The sequence below is a fragment of the Monodelphis domestica genome, chromosome 2, assembly GCF_027887165.1.
Source record: "Monodelphis domestica isolate mMonDom1 chromosome 2, mMonDom1.pri, whole genome shotgun sequence".
Lineage (NCBI taxonomy): Eukaryota > Metazoa > Chordata > Mammalia > Didelphimorphia > Didelphidae > Monodelphis > Monodelphis domestica.
In genome coordinates, this window is record NC_077228.1 from 533,766,057 (window position 1) to 533,783,084 (window position 17,028).

The following is a 17,028-nucleotide window of genomic DNA, read 5'->3' on the forward strand; positions in this document are numbered from 1 at the left end:
GTGCCTATTTAAGCAATGCTTCAGAGATCTCAATACCTTTCTGTTCCCGTTTAAGGTGACTAGTATATGATGAGGCTTATAGACCCGGTTCTAGATAATTTCTAAAATAAGAAATTGAAATAAAAGACGTTTCTCACCTTCAGAGGCCACCTGCAAGGTCACGCCTTTGTGATTCCGTACCTCAGTGATCGCTCCTCAAGTTGCACGTGCTCGAATGCCTGCGACAAAGGAATTTCGCTCCCAAATCCGGGGTGCCAAGTGTGGGGTTTTCCTTAATGGACTTCCCTGACCAGCAGGGTCCCACAAGGGAAGGGGCTCACCTTTGTGATGGGACCCGAGGAGAGGTAGGAACCGAGAACCAGGGTGGAAATGAAAGACAGGGACAAGTCAGTGATTGGATAGGGCAGGCAACCCCTATGATTTTCCTTAAGGCGGAAAATGAGGATAATGGAACACAAGGTGGTTGAGGAGATTAAGATAGAGAATGAAGGCCCAGATGGTCACAGCCTCGGGGAAGGAGAAGTTCAAGAAGAGAGAGACATAGTCATTGAGGAGCCCAGTGGAGCTCCATGGAAGGGAGAAAGGCCAAGAGGAAGTTCATGGGTTGCCTCTGAATTTATTCCTGTCCTGCTTGGGCGGTACTCCCAAGCATGTAGTAACCACATCACAAAGTATAGACAATTAAGATTGGGTGGCAAGGTAGAGGGAACACCTTTGGGCGTGTAGATTGCAAACTGTGGTGCTTTCCCGGGGAATTGACTCCGAGCATGCTAATGAGTTTGTCTTAGCCAAGGGCCGCATGGCCAGTTCAAGGTTACATTCACAAGCCTCATTGGTATGACCTTATGCTTGGAGACACAGTAACCATACAGTCATCTATATTTCATAGATGTGAATATGCTTGGGATGCTACACTTGGTAATCAAGAGACATGGCCTATCCATGGTACTCTAAATTATAACACCATCAGACAATTGGATTTGTTCTGCAGAAGGGAAGGGAAATGGACAGCCATTCCCTACATTACCACTTTCATTAAACTCAGCCAGAATCCTGAGCTAAGACGATTATGTCGCACGTGCCTTGCCACCTCCTTACTGACCCTGTCTGGGGAAAGTCCCCAACAGGATGTTCTGGATGACTTAGCTCTCCCAGGCAATTTAGCTTCTGTGAGGGGTAGGGAGATAACATCTCCTACACTGGCTGCGGAGCAGTCAAGGCCTTCCCCTCCTCCAAAACTAACTTCTACTACAGAATCCCCTCCAGATACTCCTGGTTCCTTTCCCCAACCCTCGGCTCCAAAACCTCCTCCTTACTCTCGGGGTTCAGAGCCTGAGACCACTCCTCTCTCTACTCCCAACCGTAATGTCCTTTTGTACCCACCACTGCCTAAGGATAATGTTACCTCACCCATTCCTCCACCAAGCCCACTCCACACCCAGAGTGGACTGAGCTATGGTGACAGGGCTACCCCCTCCCTATGAGAGAGGTACCCTCGTCAGATGGGCTGGCTCGGGTACCTGTTCCCTTTTCTATGACTGATCTAGCCCAGATGAAGGAGAAATTGGGTCGCTACTCAGAAAACCATACCAAATTCATTGAGGGTTTTAAATCCCTCACCCTGCAGTTTGACCTGTCCTGGGCAGATCTGCATATTATTATATCCACTTGTTGCACCCCAGATGAGAAAAAACAGATCTGGGACTTGGCTGTAGAAAGAGGTGATGAGAAGGCCCTAGCCGGCACATGGGCAGGAGTTCCTGGTGCCACTGCAGTCCCAGGGCAAGATCCTGGATGGGACTATATGAATGAAAGGGACAGACTTAGGAGAGACCATATGATAGATTGTCTCCTTGAGGCCATGCAAAAGGGGATTAGAAAAAGAGTGAATTACAATAAGCTCAAAGAAATCACTCAGGGAAAGGAGAATCCAGCCCTTTTCCTGTCCGGATTAGTGGAAACTATGAAACAATATACCAAGGTCTACCCAGACACTGATGAGGGGGCACTTATCTTAAGGCTCCACTTTATAGGGCAGTCTGCCCCAGACGGCAGGCAGGCGAAAACTACAAAAGCTGCATCTGGGACCTCAGACTCCAATTAACCAATTAATGGATGCTGCTTTTAAGTTTTTTCAAAACAGGGACCTAGCTGAGACAGGAGGACAGAGACATGAAAAGCTACTCATGGCAGAGGCCAAGGGACTCTTGCTACACCTGTGGACGGGATGGACACTGGTCGAAAGACTGTCCTTCAAAGGGAAGACTGCCCATGACTCCATGTCCAGTCTGTGGCCAACAGGGACACTGGAAACGGCAGTGCCCCGCCAACCAGAGACCCCGGCGACCCCAGAGGCATGTTCCTGACCTCCAGTCTCCTGATAACTCAGAATAGGGCTGCCCTAGGGTTTGATCGCTCCCAGTTTCCATCACCATGGCTGAACCCAGGGTTATTCTTGAGGTTGAAGGTAAAAAAGTTACCTTTCTAATTGATACAGGAGCCACATATTCTGTTCTCCAAACTCACAATGGTCCTACATTCCATTTGCAGCATAAGGTAATTGGAATTGGGGGAAAGAGGCTTAGCTGTAGAGAAATAGCACTATTAACATGTGCCCATGAAGATAAATTATTCCAACATATATTCCTAGTTATTCCTTCTTCCCCATGTCCTCTACTGGGCAGGGACATTATGAAAAAATTAGGCTCACAATTTTCGCTTATCTCAGTTCTAAACTCTCCAAACAGTGCTTTGCAGAAGCCTGCAACAATCTCTTCAGAAATCTGGGAGAAAGTGCCTTCCATTGTCTGGGATCAAGGCATACAGGGAAGAGCCCTTCAGGCAGATCCGGTAATGATAAGGCTCAAGCCTGATTCCCTTTACCCACCCAGGAAGCAATATCCCATTTCCCCCAGAGGCCAGAGAAGGATTATAACCTCTCATAGATAAATTCCTAGCCTATGGCCTCTTAGAAGAGTGCTCTTCCCCTTGCAATTCTCCCCTTCTGCCAGTGAAAAAGCCAAATGGTAGCTGGTGTATGGTTCAAGATCTCAGGCATGTTAATGAAGCAATAATTTCTGTTCACCCCATTGTCCCAAACCCATATACAATCTTAACTAAGATACCAGGGAACTCTCAGTGGTTCTCTGTCACTGACTTGAAAGATGCCTTCTTTTGCATACCCTTGCACCCAAAATGCAGATTCCTCTTTGCCTTTGAGTGGGTTTCTCCCTCAGACCCCGACCCCATAAGGTCACGTGATCCATGCTCCCACAAGGATTAAGGGACATCCCCCATTACTTTGGGGTTGCCCTCAACAAAGATCTTAGAGCCCTGAGACACACGAGCAGCTCAATCTTGCAGTATGTCGATGACATTTTAATATCTAGTCCATCTGAGGCTGCCTGTATCACAGACACCATTTCTACTCTAACTTTTCTAGGAGAACGGGGTTACAAGGTTTCTGCTTCTAAAGCCCAACTTGTCTCCCAGTCTGTAACTTATTTGGGTCAAACCCTAACCCCAAATTCCTGCTCTCTGACCACAGACAGGAAACAAGCCATACTGTCCATTCCTGTCCCCTCCACCAAAAGACAGCTCTGACCTTTTCTGGGTATGGCAGGGTTTTGCCGTATTTGGATACCTAATTTCGGGATCATTGCAAAACCTATGAGGCCACTAAGGGGCCTGATTTGGAACCACTGGATTGGGGGTGGGGGGGGAGACCAGGAACAACCCTTTTCACTCTTAAAAACCTGGCTTTCTTCCACCCCTGCCCTAGGGATTCCAGACCTTTTTCTTGTTTACCAATAAGAGAAAGCAGGTTGCCCTAGGTGTTCTAGCTCAGTACCTAGGACCTGACCTCCACCCCATTGCTTACTTCTCCAAGCAACTCGACTCAGTTAGCAGGGGATGGCCACCATGCTTGAGGGCAGTCTCTGCCATGGTCCTCATGGCAGAAGAGGCACTTAAACTAATTCTGCGTCAACCCCTAGAAATCCTGATCCCACATAGTTTCCTCAGCATTCTGGAGGCTAGAGGTCACAGATGGCTCTCTAGGGGCCGCCTCACTAAGTACCAGCCTCTTTTACTGGACACACCTGACCTTACCCTGAAGGTATGCAGGACATGGAATCCAGCTACCCTCCTCCCTCTTCCCGAAGACCCCACCTCCTATGACTGTGAGGAATTGATAGGGGACACTTTCTCCAACGACCAGACCTCAAAGATTCTCCCCTCCCTGAGGCAGAGGTCAGCTGGTATACAGATGGGTCCTCCTTTATAGAGAATGGGGTAAGGAAAGCGGGGTACTCCATAGTCTTGCAGACAGCCACCATTGAGGCAAAGAGACTCCCCACAGGGACTTCAGCACAAAAAGCAGAGCTGATTGCCCTCACAAGAACATTGTAGCTCTCTAAAGGGAAAAAGGCAAATATTTTCATGGACTCAAAATATGTCTTTCATGTTTTACACGCTCATGAGGCTATATGGAAAGAAAGAGGTTTATTAACTACCAAAAACTCTCCCTTGAAACACGAGAATGAAATCCTGAGTTTATTTGAGGCAGTCACTTTACCTAGTGAAATCGCTGTCATCCACTGCAGAGGACATCAGTCTAGATTCCAACATAGCCCGAGGGAATCATAGGGCAGACCTAGCCACCAAAGAGCCTGTAAGAGCCACTTCTCTGACTGCTCTGACCCAAACTCCATAACACCCCACAATACCCGCGTACACTGAGGAAATACTCTCTGTCCCTGTCCCCATTTAGATGCGGAATGACCAATTCCACACTGAAGGGTCAACAACTGTGTGTCCACAGAGATTGACTGACCAAGATCACTCAGTTTAACACTGGGGTGGCAAGACTTTCCACACACCAGAACTTCTTCCAGTGTAGAAGGGGGAGCTAGCAGATAGACCCCAAACTCCAGAGGTCAGACTGATCTGGGGCCGATGGGAAAGAGAGCACGAAAGAGTTCCCACAAAGACATCACCCAAAAGATGGGGGTTTCAGGAGTCAAAGAAAAGGCTCCTTCCAAAAACTTTGGGAGCCAATATGTTTTGTGCAGGAAGAATATCTTTGGGGTTCGGGAAGGATACCATGGAGTTTGGGAAGAATACCTTTTGCAAGAATGCAAGACTCCAAAACTTAGCTTTAAAACAAAAAGAGAAAATTATTAGTTTAGGGAGTAATGCTGAGAATGGCCAGGAAGACAGCAAGGTGGGACAGCAAGATGGGGAGCAGTTCCTGGCATGACAGCATGAATGGAGAGGCTGTTCCCCATGAGGACAGCATCCATGGAGAAGCTGTCCCCCAGATGACATCAATTCTGGGGAATTTATACTTTTAACAACAGATGCTATGTCATGGTATGGATGTGACCTATAGTGTGTTAGTCCATCAAACACTTGGTGGGGTGGGGTGATCATCTGACTGGGGTCTGCCTGGAGGCATAAAGATTCATCTCTTTGTCCATGTTAAATCTAGAGGACTATCAAAGAGGATAAACATCTCAGGATCCTAGGGGGGTCATTGGGTGTTTCTAGGTTAAGAGACAGGAGGAGGTAAAGCAAGGGAGTTTCCCTGATAATAGTTCGCCTGGGTTTCTGAGGTACAGTGCTCATGTCATAATCACTAGTCAAACAAATACAAATGAATTGACTGACTTAAGGTGAAACAATACCTCCTGGAAATCTTATAAAATTCATTTTGTAATCTTACATAGTTATGCAAAGGGAAACCTTAGTACAACTCCTGTTTAGTCTAGTGGGATCTCAAATCTGCTTTATCCAAACTCCAAAATTACTTTCAAATCCTTTACATAATCACATTGTTATTTTAAAGTGTACACATGAAATCTAGGAACCCCAAACTTGTGCCCTAGTGGGGTCTGGTGAACCCCAGGGTTCAGGACTCGCTTATAGGTTGGACACCCCAAAGTTTGTCCTGGTTCCCTTTTCCCAAGGGAACCCACCCTCAAGGGAATCTCAAGCTGGCAGTTTCAGCCTGAGTGGGAGACCTTCAGGGGAATTGACAATCCTAGTTGGCTGGGACTAAGCCCATCCTAAGGACCCTTTTTGTCTCAGGGAGTCTCCCCTATTGTATCAGAGTGAGGGAGGCCTAAGCAAGAAACTACCCGGCCTTGGAAGTTCAGAAACATGAATATGTCAAGGTCACAGCAGCAGTATGTACCAGATAAGAACTTAGGGGCCAAGCAGACCCCAGCAACATTAACATGTCAAAGTTCAAGAATAGTATGTACCAGATAAGGGTAGGGGGGCTATACATGCCGGCAACACTATGTCAAAGTTCCAACAATAGTATGTACCAGATGAGGACTGGGGGGCCATACATGCTGGTGGGTATATATATCTCAGCATCCACGAGCTACAATTGGAACTCCTTTGCTGAGCTCCCTTGGTACACACCAGAGCAATAAATGACCCTTTTGCTTAATTGTATTGTCTACTGGTCTTCCTTGGTGGTGGGCGAGAACCCAGACCCTAACAAGACCTTTTCCCCAGAAAATCCACACCTGGGCAGGAATCACTCTTTAGTATCCACTGTAAGTTGCCCTTTCCATACACTCCAGCCCCTAGCTAGGATTCCTTTCCCAAGCCTGATTGTATCCTGTCAGTATAATTGGAACACTCCCATTTCCTTGTAGCTATAGTGTGTCAATCATCATTCCCCGCCCCTGGACTCCCCAAATGGTCTAGAGGTTCCCCAAATTCTTTTGCTCCCTGGAGTCCATCTTGCATGGTGGCACTCCCAGGGGTCAGTGTCCAGAGTGGCCAGAGTTCAATCCTTGGACTCTGTGCAGTCGTGTGTGGCACTTAGCTCTGTGTTGAGGCCTACTATGGCACTGAACCCCTTTTGCCCTTGATTAAAGAGTGATTTTGACTATTTAATAGTTCTGTATTTTTTCCCAGTCAACAAAGGAAACCCCAACTTTCCCTTAATCTTCAGCTCTTTCTTCTCCTACTTGCTTAAACTCTCTCCCTTTTTTTTTTAATAGCCCCTCTCTAGGCCTGGACCTTTCTTATCAACACTTCTCCTACTGGCTTAATTCCTCTAGTCTAAGAGATTATCTAAACTTGATCTTTTCTGCACTAAATTTTTCCTGAATGAATTAGCACAGGTTTTTATTACAGGAGACCAATTAACTACAATATTGTCCCAATTTCGGTTCTTAGAGGCTTGAACTGTATAAATAATTCTCATTTCTTTGAAGACTTTTGGGCAATAGGAATCACTTACAATCTCATCATTTTTATAAGTGGTAGTTTACTATGTGCTCCAAATCAAAAACTTAATAAAACTAGTTTTCATTTAGAAAAAGATAGACGCCTTCTGAGGATTTAATACATTTTTTCAGAAGTCCAGTTCATAAGATGCTAAACATAATTTTGCCAAATAACATTGAATGTTGTCCCATTTAAATGAACTATGTAAGCTCAATGAACAAATTCAGATCAGAGCAGTGGTTGGGCAGTGTGTGTGCACACGTGTGTGTGTATGTCCTAAAATATCATACTAAATCATATAAATTTTAGGCAAAAGGCTTGAAGGTTGTTATATTCATCTCAATGGCTCAATAGGGAAGTGACTTCTTTAGTGGGTATGTCGCAATAATTTTTAAAGATAATCTCTTGATCTGTCTCCTCTTTACCAAGAAATATTCAGTTTTAATTACTTTTATTTGCTTCATGGTTCTTGAAGGGTTCCAGGTCTAAATGAATCATGAATGTATTAAAGATGCTGACTCAAATGAACAAAGTGCTCATGCAGCAGGCTTAGGGATATGTTTCTGATATTTCACAGGATTGATGTCTGAATCCTTAAACTGGACTGGGCTCAGACTTGGTGGAACTGCAACCTCTACCATGGTTTGCAGCCTGGAAGGCTGCCATGCAATTGCAATAGCTTCTTTGTAATGCTACAGACACACCAACTCAGCATCTGAATGAGATGGGGTCAGCTCTAGAGGCAGGACTTTCAAATGAGCTTCTGGTCTGGTCACTGGCTATGGCACTCAGTGTTGATATCTAATCCTTTGTCTTGTTGTGGATTGCCAATATAATGCTGATATTTCTATCCCACCACCTGCTGGACTAACAATCCCACATCCCCCATACCTTGAAACCTCCATAAAAATCCCTTCTATTTTTGTCCCACTCTCTCTCTGACCATCTGAAGTGGAACTGACAGGCTGAACATGTTGTATGCTCTATTTTCTGTCTTTATGTCCTTCCTACCTACCAACCCACACAAAAAGATCATATAGCAGCATTTTCCCTCTAAATTCACTTTCTTTTTTAAAAACCCTTCCCTTCCTTCTTGGAATCAATACAATATTGGTTCCAAGGCTGAAGAGTGGGAAGGGCTAGGCAATGAGGGTCAAGTGACTTACCCAGCTAGAAAGTATCTGAGGCCAAATTTGATTCCAGGATCTTGCATCACTAGGCTTGGCTCTCCATCCACTGAGCAACCCAGCTGCCCTTGATTTACTTTCAATTCAGGAGTCCTATTCCAAGGTTACCAACAGAGCTTACCTTGCGTTAGGAGCAACAAAAAGGTAAATAGATTCTAATTTTCACATCTTTTTACTGCAGCTAATTTGTCGCTCCTACACAACAGAAATGCCATCATCCCAACAAAAATTTATACGACCAAAAGGAGGGGGAACGTATCCCTTCTTGCTGGGACCATCAGTAGTGAAGGGTCTAGTTTTTAATATGACAGTAACACATTATTAGACCTCTGACTCCCGGAACCACACCCTCAATGCCAAATGTCAGTCTCAAATGGTGGAATTATTCAGGCTCACATAATTTTTCTTCCAATTTTTCCTGTACTGTCTCTCCAAGTTCCTTATTTTAACATTTCTGTGAAAACTACATTAAATCAGCTCTAAAAATTCAACTTCCACTGTCAAAAGCAATTTCAAGCTATAAGTTTTGGTTGAAACATCCCAACTGGGTTCTGTTGACACTCATCAAAAATACTTCATGAAAGGGGTACTTGGGTGGCTCAGTGAATAGAAATCAGACCTGGAGACAGGAGGCCATGGGTCCAAATACACAGTCCTGCTTCTAAGGCAGAAAGTAAGGGCTTTCTAAAAAGTATTTCATGAAATCGTGCAAATTATAATTGAGAAATTTTCTTTCTTAAAAAAAAAAATAAAACCCTTACCTTCTGTCTTAGAATACTAAGGCAGAAGAGCAGTAAGGGCTAGGCAACTGGGGTTAATTGACTTGCCTAGGTCATGCAACTAGGAAATCTGAAGCCTCATTTGAACCCAGGATCTTCCATCTCCAGGCCTGGCTCTTAATCCACTGAGGCATTTCTGCTCCAATTTAGAAAATTTCAGTAAAGAAATTAAGCATTTTATCACAAATGTAGGCTTTAATTGATTTTGTGTCTACCTTTCAATGTGACCAACACTGGGTTCTTTGAAGAGAAAAGGGATATTATCTTCTCTGAAGAATTTTTTAAAGGTTTGCTTTATTTAATCATTTCTCTCCAGGTGATCAGACCAAAGCGAAAAAGCACAGACTGAAAACAAATGCTTGGAAGCACCTGCTAACTTGGATTAACCCAAAGAACAGACAGCTCAGGTAAGTCCAAGTTGTACTCATGCAGGCCTTTTAGGGAGCTGTAGGCTGTTCTCATTCTTTTGCCTTACTCATCTGGCAGGCCTGGGGATAACAGGGCAAGAAGGTTGGAAGTCAATTAAAGCCAATCATTTTCCAAGGGTAGAATAGTAACAAAGTTCAAATTGTAGCCAAAAGAATTTCTCTGAATCCTTTAACATGTGATACTAGCACCCTCCACACTATGGGCATATCTACTCAGGAGAGGGCAACTTTAGATCTTTTTCAGACACAGCTGGATACCCAAAGGCTCTGCTTCTGAGGACTAAATGTCTTAGAGGTTCCTCTTCTGAAGATTGTACCCCTATCCTATTCCCTCTCTCTAACTAGAAGGATGGTGGACTAACCCTGGAGGCACTGAGTGCATCATTATGGGGTCCTGGCTTATAATAAATACTCTTAAGATTCAGGGACCTATTTTAGAAAGTTCCCCAATTTCACATTTCTGAAATAGGCCACTGGGGGCCTAAGATGAGCCCATTAGGGCTTCAGTGTCTTAAGTAGAAGCCCTAATATCACTGAAAATGACTTTATTCATATTATAAGAAATAAAATATATATCCTTTAAAAAGAACCAACTTCCATCCCTGACCACCAGCAAGTACAAAATCTATTTGAAACTTGCAATTTTTTTTGTTTAATGGTTTTCCTGGCTGGAGGCTGAAAAAGTGGCAGTAGCAGTGATTCTGTTATACGTCCCTAGCTCTGATGAGAAAAAAAAATTCAACCTAGGCTTTAAAAGCTGAAAATGTGGCCAAATAATTCAAGAAATTTACATAATTTAATTAATTCACATAATTTAGTCATGAACCCAATTAGTCACTTTCAATACAATTGGGACCTTCTTTTACCCCTTTAAATTTGTGGGGTGTTGTGGGGAGTAATATCAGGTAAACTCACCAATCTGTAGCCATGGGGAGATATCTTAAGCTTGGAGAATTTGGGTAGGAACAGTAGAGACCCACCAACCCAAGTCTTTCTTGGTGGGTGAGCCAATGGCGAAAATTCATCAGGTATTAGCTTCCTATTTTTTAAATGGGGAGGAGTACCATGAGGAGTGGGATGGAGCATCTAGGGAAGGTCCACAGCTCATCATCCTATCAGGGGTAACCATAATGTAATGCCAGAAATGATCTAAACTATAAATAAGGTCACTGAGGCAGATCTCTGAGCCAATTACTATTTATTAAAGGGACCTGGCCACTATCTGAGACTGTCTCATGCTCAGAGTCAAGTTTTATAATCCTGAAGTCTCATCAGACAGTTCAGATGGGACAGTACAAAGTACAGAATCTCCTTGGGGGTCCCACAGTCACTTTAGCATTCACAAAGTAAAGGGCTAGTAGATTTCCACCTCTATTGTTGAGTAATGGGCTTACAAATGTAAGTACAGAGCAGGCAAAATCCCACCCAAATGTTGGGCAACAGACTCCTAACTAGGAGACATTTTACATTTTGCAGGGACCTTCCAACCCATTAGAACATTTCTATCCTACAGTACTCAGACCATCCAGGCTGGAGGTCTGGGAGTCTTCCTTGCCCACTTATTCTGAATTGTGTTACATATTGGGATTAGTTGATTATCCTTAACTGACTCAATGTACAATAATATATTTTAATACACAAGAAATAATCAGCCACCTTATGGAATGTCTTTAAACTGGATTATACTGACTAGGGGTAAAATCATGGATTTAGGAGGGGTAGAGGGCTACTCAAATAGGGTGGGAGTCCAATTACTGCTCATTGTACCCATCTAGCAAGAAATGGATGGAACCACTAGAACCATATACACTCTATATTATTCATACTCAGTGATTCCAGTAGTGTCAATAGGAAGACTGACACAAGAAGATCTCTGAGCAATTGTATCAAACATTGGCTGTCTCAGGCCTCCCTCTTCCCCAGAGGATCAGAACACTTGATTCCCAGGGTAGGTTATCCCCACTGAGAGATGTGCCCATGAGACTGAATTCACTGTCTCTGGTTTGGTTTGTTTGTCACCAAAAGGATTCAATCTGGAAGGAGAAAGTTGTTTATCTCCTTTTAGGCATGAAGAAAAAAAATCAATCAAATATCAAAGGGAAAGTAGATGGAAAGGCCTAGAGCACACAATTACATGAGATCATTTGTAGTAGTCTTCCCAATAAGGATACGTGATGGGGAAAAGGCAGAGCCAACATTCCCTTTGCTTTTTACCAGAAAACAACTCTGGCTGGAGAAGAACCTTGTTAATTGTTATCACTGTGGGAAGATGGAAGCTTGGATCTATTTCTGATACCTTTAGAAAGCCCCTGCTTAGACTTGCCTCATTTCGGAGATATCATATGGAAAACCCAACCTGTGAAATTCAGGAGGAAGCTCTGGAGCCAGCCTGACTCTACGATGATGCTGTTGAGGTTTGGCATGCCTTTGTGGACATCTTCTCCTTGAAGCATATTTAGAACCTGTGGGAAAACCAGATTCCTTTGTTGGAAACTCTCTTGTCCTGTGTAGCTTCGAGACTGGAATTGTTTATGAATCCGGGTCCAGATTTGTTGCTTAATCAGCACCTACAACTCATGTTGACCCCAGAAGCTTTTCAGGAGCTCCAGAGATTGAAATGAGGAAATTTCTGAGCTAGACGTTTTAGCAGCCTATGAGCTTTATCTGGGAAGTACCTCAACCATTGTTTCCTAATTCCTATGTTTCATGTTTATAGAAGTAAAAGCTCTTCGAGGCTCTTCGACAGGCCCCCTATTTTGGCTCTCACGTCTGCTGCAGGACTTAATAAGCCTTTCTGAGACCTAAGACCTCAATAGTAGAAATGGAAATGCACATGTGGGCATGCTGGGATTTGAGGGAATATAGTTTTTGCAACTTGTTTCTGGTTTTTCCTTTTAATTAAAGCCTGGTATCTCCAGAGCCTAGTATTTCTTGGTGTCGAAATGTTTAATAAATGCTTGTTGACATAAACCAATAAAATGCAAGGTCCTCCAGGGAGTTATCATTTCATCCTTTTTTTTCCTTTTAATCCTTAGCACATAGTCTACTGTCTGGCCCTTAGTAGGTGCTTTATAAAAGAGAACTGGTTGAGAAATGCTTCTTGAAGTAACATGATTTGAGTCTCCAGTTGAAGAGAATTCGAGGCATTCTTTTTCCCCCTGCATTCCAAGACCTGACAAAAGCAAATCTAATCAAGGAAGACTTTGATCTTCATTCAGATTCCATCAGTTTTCTTTGGGAGTAGCATTTGGGAGTAGCAACCTTCAGAATTGTCTTGGATCATTGTATTGCTAAGAATAGTTAATTCATTCACACTTGATCACTGAATAATATTGCAACTACTGTGTTCAATGTTCTCCATATTCTGCTCACTTTACTTTGAATCAGTTCATTAAAGGCTTTTCAAGTTTTTTTCTGAAATTATCTTCATCATTTCTTATAGCAGAATAGTATTGTCATAATCATTATAGCAAAACTTCATTTATTTCTCAATTGATGGGCATCCCCTCAATTTCCAATTCTTTGCCATCACAAAATGAACTGCTAGAAAGTTTCGTACAAATAGACCTTTTTTCCCCCAAAAAAGATAACTTTGGGCTACAGACCTGGTCATGATATTGCATAGTTTTAGAAACTTTTGAGCAAGCTTCTAAATTGTTCCCATGAATGTTTGAATCAGTTCATAGTTCCACCAACAATACATAAGCATATCAAATTTCTCCCATTTGTTATTTTTTTCTCTCAAATTAGCCAATCAGATAGGTGTAAGGTAAGTACCGAAGGTATTTTAACTTTCATTTTCCTAAATATACACATATATTCTTCATGTTTAGAGAAACTTGCTGTAAACTTTTTTACCTTAGGATTAACTGGATATTTTTCCTATCCTTTTTTCCCCTGTTTATCTTACTTGCTTTTCTCCTTTCATTCTATTCATTCTAAAGTGTTTTGCTTCTGACTACTGCCTTTTCCACTTAACCAATTCTCTTTTCTCATCCCCTTTCCCTATTCTCTTACAAGGCAAAGGGTATTTCTATACTCAGTTGTGTATATTCTATTTACCCTTTGAGCCAATTTTCAATAAAATATAAATTCTTCTCCACAACTCCACCTAATCCCCCACTTCAAAAGCTCTTTTGACTTTTTTGTGAGAAAACTAACCCATTTGACTTTTCCCTTCCCTCCTTCCAATACATCCATCTCACCCCTTAATATTTTAATGCATTCATCTCATTATAGTAAACTGATACCCATGCCCTACAAACTGCCCTAATAATGATAAGGTTCCTAGGAATTACAAATATCATCTTTTCACGAAGGAACGTAAGCAGCTTAAATTTACTGATTGCTCTAGGATTTCCTTTCCTTTTATGCATCTCTTGAGACTTATATTTGAAAATCAGATTTTATTTTCAGCTCTGTCCCTTTCACAAAAAAATACTTAAGAAGAACTCTATTTCACTAAACATTCCTTTTTTCTTCATGAATGTTTGTACTCAGTATTACTGGGTGGATGATGCTTGGTTGTAATCCTAGTTTCTTTACACTCTGGAATATCATATTCGAAATTAACCAGTCATTTAATATCAAAGCTGCTAAATGTTGTGGTATAATGACTGTGGCTACACAATATTTGAATTTTGTTTCAATTCAGAGGATTGTTTGCTATATTTCCTGCTTAATCTGGAAGCCCTGGAATTTAGCTTTTTTTTTTTTTTTAAATCATGCTTTTCAGTTTGTACAGTCATTCAGTTATCTCTCCTGCATCAATTCAAGATCAGTTATTTTTCCAATGAGATATTTAGTTTTTTTCTATTTATGTATTCTTTTGATTTAAATTTTTTTACATAAAATCTCATGGAGGAATTAGCTTCCACTTGCCCAATTCTAATTTCAAAGAAATTATTTTCTTCTTTTAACTTTTGTAGCTCTACTTTCCATTTGACTAGCTCTACTTTTTAAGAAGTTCCCTTCAGTACATTTTTGTATATCTTTTTTCAATTTGGCTAATTTTGATTTTAAAGAAGTTCATTTATTCAATATATTTTTGTGCCCTTTTTTTTAACTTTTTTTATTCAGTATTTTTGGTGCTTCTTTTACCCAACTAAGGACCCTTTTAAAAAAATTGCATTCATCACTCAATTATTTTCTCAAATTTCCTCTATTTCTCTTATTTCATTTTTAAAATCCTTTTATAAGCTCTTGTAGGATTTTTTTGTTCCTGAAATCAATTCACTTTTTTCTTTGAGACTTTGTCATTTTCAATTTGTTTTGATCTTCTTGTCACCACAGCAACTTTTTATGGTCAAGTGCTTTTTCAAAGTTGTTTGCTCATTTCTGTAGCCTATTTCTTGACTTTTATGCTAAATTTGAAGTCTGCTCCTGGGGTAGAGGAGGCATTGCTTGAAACCTGGTGTTTAGTTTTGAAATGTAAGTGTTTTCAGAGGTGGCTCTGGAATGGGGTGTAGTGGTTCTATACGTTTTCACTTCTTCCCAGGTAATGTGATGTACAAAGAGGTGTGTTTACTACTCTCTTGGCTTATACTCTGGACAGTGAATAACCAGCCTTTTATTTCACATTTTGGAACTGTGATCAGCATCCCAAATCCCTCATGGGTGCAAATTCTACTATTTCTAGTGCTTGTAGCTAATGGTATTTCTTACATTGGGACTGCCACCAGGCCTGGAACTAGAACCCACATATGAGCTATGAAACAGACTCCTGCACACAATGCTAGAAAAAGGACCTTTGATCTCCTGTTAAATTGTCTGACCGCCCCCTGCCCCTTACTGTCTATGGACTAAGAGCTTCAGAAGTTGCTTCTGCCAATTCAGTTCCCTTAAGGGCCTGCTGCTGATGGGTCAGGGAACATGGCTTTGCTGCTGACAGAGTAAGGCATGGCCTTGCTATTATTCTGTTAGGATATAGCCTGTGCTAGACTTTGCTCCACTTTCACCATGGTGGGATTGACCTTTCCTGATGGCCTTCTAAAGTCTCTAGGCAGAAAAATTCTTTACGCCATCCTTTTTGGAGTTCTCCTGTTCCAGAATGTTCAGAGACATTATTTTAAAGTCATATCGAGGAGAATTTGGGAAACCTGAGGTAAATCCCTGATTTCTGTCTGCCATCTTGGCTCTGGTGACCCAGCATTTTTTTTTCTTATTCTGAGTTTCAAATTCTCTCCCTCCCTACTTTCTCACACTGCTCCTTGAGAAGGCAAGCAATCTGATATAGGTTATACATGTGCAGTCATCTAAAACTGGTTTCCATATTGCTCATGTTGCAAATGACAAGATGATTGGCAACGTCTGTAGATATGGTGAATTATCTTGGAGTCTTTGATGTTTGATCAAACTCTAAATGCTTCCATAGTGTTTGCTTCAGCTACATTCATGGCTACTGTAACAATGGTTACTGCTCTTATCAACCAATTCCAATTAAGCAGCTAAGTGGCACAATGGATAAAGTAATAAGAATTTTAAATGGTAAATTGCCATTCATTTTGCTGATTGGCTAAGGAGCTAAAAACAAACAAAAAAAAGGCATATTCATCCCTCAGCAAGAAAGTTTGTAAACTTCTCTCATTTTCAACCTCACTCATATATGAGCATTGGTAGTTTTCTGGTACACTGGATAGAAGCATACCAATCCCAGACATTTGCTAGTACTGTGATCCTGGGCAAGTCATAAGACCTCTGCTTATGCAGGTTGCTTCACTTGTAAAATGAGAATAATTATTACACTTAACCCTTATGGTTCTTATGAGAACCAAATGAGCTAATATTGATAAAATGCACTGCACACACAGTAGGTGCTATTTAACTGCTAGATATTATTTTTTCCTTATGATTTTGATTTTTACTCTTTGTTCCTCAATTCTGCCCTTCGTAAACTGAATTGTTCTCATACTTCTATTCACTTATTTCCATGTTTAACTAAATGGATTTCCATTCATAAAACACCTTCTTTTCCCTGGATCATTTAACAGTCAGGTTCATGATCTTTTACTTCTTCCTGAACGATCACTATGTTTGTATACTAGATTCTGAGCTCTGACAACAGGGACTGTGTTTTGTTTCCCTTTGTGTCCTCAGAGGCTAGAACATAGTAGATGCTTCTTTAATGTTTACTAAGAGACTAGGCCAGGGCTGATACTAGGCCCCAATCTCAATCTCGATTCTGCATTCGGATGTCTTTCCTAGTAGTCAATGCATGCTCTGGCTTCAGTATGTGACTCTCTTTTTCTTGTACCTAATCACCTTTAAATGACTAGACCTAACACTGAAGATCATGGAGGCTCCTTTCTAGGCCCCTGAAGACTCATGCTATGAGACACCAAGCAGTCTCTATTTCTCATCTTCCTAAACTGAAGTGGTAAGCAT